At 38.7% G+C, this 6,980-nt stretch overlaps 1 pseudogene; it reads left to right on the plus strand.

The window, feature by feature from the left end:
- Positions 1 to 236: 236 nt before the first annotated feature.
- LOC143388664 (KH domain-containing, RNA-binding, signal transduction-associated protein 1 pseudogene) lies at positions 237 to 1,392 on the plus strand (annotated as a pseudogene).
- Positions 1,393 to 6,980: the final 5,588 nt, after the last annotated feature.

Consider the following 6,980-nt stretch of genomic DNA (forward strand, 5'->3'; position numbering starts at 1 on the left):
TTATTCCTGATTGCTTCATAGGGACTGAGTACAAGAGTCCCTTATCAATTTTCCGGTGCTCTCTTGTTGGGTCGCTCCGGTCGGCTTCGGGCGCTGTCGCCCCTGCTCTCCCACCCCTGCCAACCTCCGCTCGGGTCTCTGCCGCGTCGCTTCCTTGCTCGCTCTCTCGCTCGCACATCCTGGGCGGGCCGGCGCCAACCCCACTGCTACCCCCATCAGCCACGGCCTCGGTCAAGATGGAGCCAGAGAACATGTACCTGCCCGAACTCATGGCTGAAAATGACTCGCTCCACCCGTCCTTCACTCATGCCATGCAGCTTCTGACGGCAGAAATTGAGAAGATTCAGAAAGGGGATTCAAAAAAGGACGATGAGAAGAATTATTTGGACTTATTTTCTCATAAGAACATGAAGCTGAAAGAACGGGTGCTGATACCTGTCAAGCAGTACCCAAAGTTCAATTTTGTGGGGAAGATTTTTGGACCACAAGGGAATACAATCAAAAGACTGCAGGAAGAAACTGGTGCAAAGATCTCTGTATTGGGAAAGGGTTCAATGAGAGACAAAGCCAAGGAAGAAGAGCTTCGCAAAGGCGGAGACCCAAAGTGTGCCCACTTAAATATGGATCTGCATGTCTTCATTGAAGTCTTTGGACCCCCATGTGAGGCTTATGCTCTCATGGCCCATGCCATGGAAGAAGTGAGAAGTTTTTAGTACCAGATATGATGGATGATATCTGCCAGGAGCAATTTCTAGAGCTGTCCTACTTGAATGGAGTACCTGAGCCCTCTCGTGGACTTGGGGTGCCAGAGAGGCCGGGGAGCTGCACCTCCCCCTCCACCTCTTCCCAGGGGCCGTGGTGTTGGACCCCCTCGGGGAGCTTTGGTGCATGGCACCCCAGTGAGAGGTGCCATCACCAGAGGTGCCACTGTGACCCGAGGGGTGCCACCTCCACCTACTGTGAGGGGTGCTCCAGCACCAAGAGCACGGACAGCAGGAATCCAGAGAATACCTTTGCCTCCACCCCCTGCACCAGAAACATATGAAGAATATGGATATGATGATACATATGCAGAACAGAGTTATGAAGGCTACGAAGGCTATTACAGCCAGAGCCAAGGGGACTCAGAATATTATGACTATGGACATGGGGAGGTTCAAGATTCTTATGAAGCTTATGCCCAAGATGACTGGAATGGGACCAGGCCATCACTGAAGGCCCCTCCAGCTAGGCCAGTGAAGGGAGCATACAGAGAGCACCCATATGGACGTTATTAAAATCAAACAGGAGGGGAAAAATATCAGTTATGAGCAAAGTTGTTACTGATTTCTTGTATCTCCCAGGATTCCTGTTGCTTTACCCACAACAGACAAGTAATTGTCTAAGTGTTTTTCTTCGTTGTCCCCTTCTTCTCCCCACCTTCCTCCATTCTTAACTCTGCATTCTGGCTTCTGTATGTAGTATTTTAAAATGAGTTAAAATAGATTTAGGAATATCGAATTAATTTTTTAAGTGTGTAGATGCTTTTTTCTTTGTTGTTTAAATATAAACAGAAGTGTACCTTTTATAATAAAAAAAGAAGTTGAGTAAAAAAAAAAAAACACACAAACCTGTTAGTTTCAAAAGTGACATTGCTTGCTTAAAGGTTCTGAAGTAAGGCTTGTTAACTTTCTCTTAGTTTTGATTTGAGGCATCCCGTAAAGTTGCAGTTGCAGAATCCCAAACTAGGCTACATTTCAAAATTCAGGGCTGTTTTGCAAAAGTGAGCTTAGACGTCTCTAAAAATGTTTCCATTAAAAACACATGGCGATTGAATCTTAAGTTAAATTTTAATATGAAAGATCCTCATGAATTAAATAGTTGATGCAATTATTAACGTTAATCGACTTAAAACAACAACAACAAAATTAGGTTTGTAAAACTGACTTTTTCATTATGTGGGTTTTGAAATCTAGCCCCAGGCATACAGTGTTGAGAGATACTTAGGGGGGAGTAAGTTTTGAAGAGGTTGATTGGGGCAGAGGGGCTGGCCATCTAAATTTAATTTGATGTAGTGTTTTTTAGCCACAATCTTTCAGTAAGAGTACTAATAATTAAAGTTTCAGTATTCAGGAAGACAAAAAGTATTTTGTCCATTTGAGATTCTGCACTCCACATAAAGCTCACTTGGACATTGGGGCCAAAAGCTGAAGTTGTTCAGTAAGTTGATGGTTGTTAATATTGAACTGTTCCCAAGATAGTTAAGTATGTCTCAACACTAGCATGATATAATAAGGGACACTGCAGCTGAATGAAAAAGGAATCAAAATCCACTTTGTACATAAGTTAAAGTCCTAATTGGATTTGTACTGTCCTCCCATTTTGTTCTCGGAAGATTAAATGCTACATGTGTAAGTCTGCCTAAATAGGTAGCTTAAACTTATGTCAAAATGTCTGCAGCAGTTTGTCAATAAAGTTTAGTCCTTTTTTAATAAAAAAAAGAGTCCCTTATCAGCACTTATGTGGAAAGTAGGAAAGAACCATTGATATGGCTATTTTCATATTGCTGGTGCCAGTTCCATTTTTTAATTCTATTTTTAAGAAATTCTTTCTCTCACACTCATTCTTACTCCTTTTTTGAATACTGCAGGCTTTGAATTTTGAATTTCAATTCTTACCATTTAACATGGTATCTTGTTCAAACTATGAAAAAAAATTGTGCCTCCATATTGTAATCTGTTAAATGGGGATAATATTTCCTGTATCAAGGATTCCTAGGTAAGTTAAACTCCTATCATAAGATCTAGTGCATAATAAGTATGCTAATAATTATTATTTATTTTAAGGTTACCACTGTTGACCTATATCATTATCACTTAGCAATAATCATTAGGTAAACAGAACAGGTATTGCAAAAAGTACCTCTTCACCCTTCATCCCAGTACCTCTTACTTTTCCAACATACACTAAACGTTTATTATGTATCTGGTATTATTAGACTATACCATTAACTGTTATGTGTGTGTATATTTATATGTATGATACACATTGCTGCTGTTTAAATGCATCTATACATATATATGTATATATATATGTGTGTGTGTGTATGTGTATATACATATATATGTATATTTTAATTGACTGCTATTTATATTTCAACTTTTAAAAATATTGTATACAGCCCCAAGAATTACCTGTGATTAATTTCTGCCAGGTAGAGTGCATTTCAAGACTTTGAACATGTGTTAAAATCATTGGTTTTTGAAGAACTATCCATTAAAGACTTTCTGAACTGTGACAATGGATATTGACAGTGCTTGTCAGACTAAACCACTATTGATTGGCTCACATCATGTGTATAGCAAAACCAATTTCTTTCAAGTGCTTCTTCCTAACTGAAATACATTATTGCTGCCTTCCTCTCTGTTTATTATAACACCCCAGCTCATCATATGTAACACATCCAGCAAAAGGGTTTCACAATGAACACAGCAACAAACAGCGACATGGAAAGAAGTGAAGGCACTTAGCAACCCAAATGCTCTTGTCCTGCCAGTTACTATGCCTTTTGAAAATATTGATTCCTTGCAGAATCTTTGTTTTTATTTTGCAATCCTTGTGAATAGGGAAAGATCATGGACTAACAGAGCTTTGCTATTATTTAATGACCTCGTGACTGTCATGGATTCTAGTCCTCAAAGAAACTATTTTAAGTATTGAGTATAGGTTTAAGTTGTGGGAAAGAAAGTATCTATGATTGGGTCAGTGCTCTCCTGTCCATAAACATACATAACCCTAAACACACACACACACACACACACACACACACACACACACACACAAAGGGATAAAGGTATGCATCTTCTCCCAGATCTTAGAAATATTTCCCCACTGAGAGACTTGGGCCAACTTTGGGCATATGCTACATATTGTACAGAATTTTTTATATAAATATGAATTCACATTGTGCTTTTCTTCCCAAGAGGGTACATTCCTTCCTGAAAAAATACTCTTACATAACAAAAAGCAGTTTTTACTGTGAGGGGTAAATGGGAAACATTCCAGATTTATTTTGTTTCCTTAAAAATAGTGTCATTAAACCAAAACCATAAACATTCCTTCCACAGGTACTGACTGATCATCCTTCATGCTTCTACAATGTGACAAGAGTTTCCCAAAGCCCAAAGAACCTTCAGTCCTAGTTTTTACCCTTTTAGAAACTCACAGTTTACTGTGTATAAATTTCTTCATATTTCTAAAATTGTCATTACACTAAAAAAGAAAAATGATCCTTATAACTCACCTGACCCCTCTGTGCTGTACGGAGGATAAACTTGTGACTAACTCTACAAACACTTTAATTCTATCTGGTATGGTGTTGCCCGTTTTTAGCCCAGTCTGAACATTCTTGGAAACTAAAGAAAGAAAAGAAAGATAGCAAATTCTAATTCAGCAAAATATATAATCTTTCAAAGCCCCTTCTTAAAAAAAGGCCCAAGTTTACTTAAACATTGTGGATGAGAATTTCCTTGAGGTAGAATTCCTTTGAGTCTCATCTCCTGTTCCATGCCATGGCCCAGGAGAATGGTGGTGTTCAGCACCCTGGTCTGCGCCCTTCCACAGGCTTCACCCTATGGTTGTGGCCTTCTCAACCCCACCTTCTCTAGCTCTGAGACAGGCACCTGGCTTTTGGCCCGTTCTCTTGGCACCCTCTGCCTGGCTCATTATGTCCTGAGGAAGGGCTGCTTGTCAGAGTTGTAGCCTCCCTTGCCTTTTTTCAGGACATCAGAGATCAGGAAATGTCAGGCCAAAGTCAGTTAGTCTTTCAGAAAATAGTTTTCTTGGGAAAGAACCCTCTTATTAGAAGCATCATTTTGACATAAGCTTTAAGCTATTTGCCTCAAAATGTGTGTGAGAAGCACTGATGCCCTCCCCCATAATTTGAAAATGCAAAGGATTTTCTGAGAAGATCTGAAGAGGCAGTGTGTAGTCTATGGCTAAGTGATCAGGGATAATGGGGTGGTTTGTCCTCACAAATGCTGACAGACAGCTGCAGCTTGCAGCTGGCAAGGAGCTTATGCTTGCTAAACAAAGATCTAGCTGCAGCCCGGTGAATACTTGGCTCTATTGCAATGAACATAATTCATAACATACATTTCTAAAGGAGAGAAAAAAATTAAGAATGGACCCAGAAAACCTCTCATCAGTTTGACATTCAGTGTCGTCTGGATATAGGTTGTTTTATTTGTTGTCTAATTTGAAATCCCTCAGGGGTCCTTCATGGACATGGGGGTCGCCATGTCTGTGACAAATGAAAACTGCTTTCTGCTTTCTAGCCACCCTCTCAGATTAAATCTTCCCTCTATTTAAAAATCATGATGGAAGATTTACTTACTGCCAAAAACCTAAGTGTTATCCCAAATATTCTATTTATTTTCCTAAATGAGTTAATTGTAATCAAATTGTCAAGTTTTTTTTTCTTTTTTCTTGTTTTTGACCATCAGATAACCCCATCCTTGGGTACAATTCAGCTCATGTTGGAATCTCAGAAACATGAAATTTTAAATTTGAAAAAAACTGTAGATAACATAGTATAAATGCTCCTAGCTTTTGAGATGAAGTAAAATACATTCAAATTATTTAGTTTACTTGCTCAAGGCTACATGTTTAGCAAAAACTGAGTAAAGACTCAATTCAAATTTTGTAACCACCATTTCTGTTCTTTTCTCAGCACCTTCTTATTTGTCCTTAATCCCAGATCTACTTTATTAGAAAAACTGTTCTTAAATCCAAAAGAATGTTCCAGATGAGCCAGTTCTGTTGCTTAAGGTGCCCACAACTGGCCCAATTCTTCTAGTAACAAGGAACTTTCCATTTGAATCTTAATGCAATAATTGCCAACAATTAATTCTGTTTTATTCTCCATATTTATAATTAGGGGATTTTGAGCTGTAATATGGAAATATATTTAAATTTACATGCATAATAATATGAAAAATACATGCCCCAAGGGGGGAAAATACAGTAGCCTTCCTCTTGACATGTAGCAATGCTAAGTGTTTTGCTATGATCCTTTCCTCTAAATTTTGGTAACCTGAAATCTGTAATAGATTATTATTATTATTTGGGGTTTTGAGCCTTCCAATTCCCTGGGGGAAGAGAATTCTGTTGCTGAATGCCAGGACACCCCTCCAGATGAAGATGTCTCTGAGAAGAGTGCTTTGCTGGATATGCTTTCCATGTGTTTCTGACTAAGCTAGGAGGAAACAGAGGATTGAACTATAGATGGAAACATGTACTTCACTGAGTTCCAACACCTCTGAAATTCAAACTTTTGGACTATCAAAGAGGCAGTGGTGTTGGTGTTCTTCAAGCTTGTTTACTCTTGACAAAATGGAACTTCTGGTCTTGAGGGGAAAAAAAAAGTCTTTGGGTTTTAAAGGCCTCCAAAAGCTTCTTGAGACATTAAGTACCTCTTATATAAAATACACAGTAATGATTTAAGACCTGAGCAATTGGAAATGCACGGATTAAATGACCTTTAAAATACACATAGGTTTCAAATCTAAAGAAAAATGCACTTAGCAAAACAGCATTTTGGATTTATTTCTTAAATATGGTTGGAAACATTAAGCAAACTCAAAATGAGGTGGCACATGCATCCTCATTTTGACTTAAAGATCTACTTTAAGTAACACAACAGATGTAGTCATCAGCATTTATTCCAGCAGGGACATTGTGAATGGTGAGAAAGACACAGTAAGACTTGGATAATAATAAGAACTACTGACATTGTTATCCCTTAATCCTTCATACTGTCAAAGCAGAACCAAGAGTACAAGAGAAATATTCTGGCAGGATCTGACTACCCCCCCCTCCATTTTTGTCTCAATTCAGTTAGGATATGTCCACCAGGAAATATTTCCTTAAATTAGTCATTAGTGTAGCTGTTTTCATTCAATGGCAGGCAGGGAAAATAAAAAGCCACCTGTGGACTTTAG

The sequence above is a fragment of the Callospermophilus lateralis genome, unplaced genomic scaffold (assembly GCF_048772815.1).
Source record: "Callospermophilus lateralis isolate mCalLat2 unplaced genomic scaffold, mCalLat2.hap1 Scaffold_196, whole genome shotgun sequence".
Lineage (NCBI taxonomy): Eukaryota > Metazoa > Chordata > Mammalia > Rodentia > Sciuridae > Callospermophilus > Callospermophilus lateralis.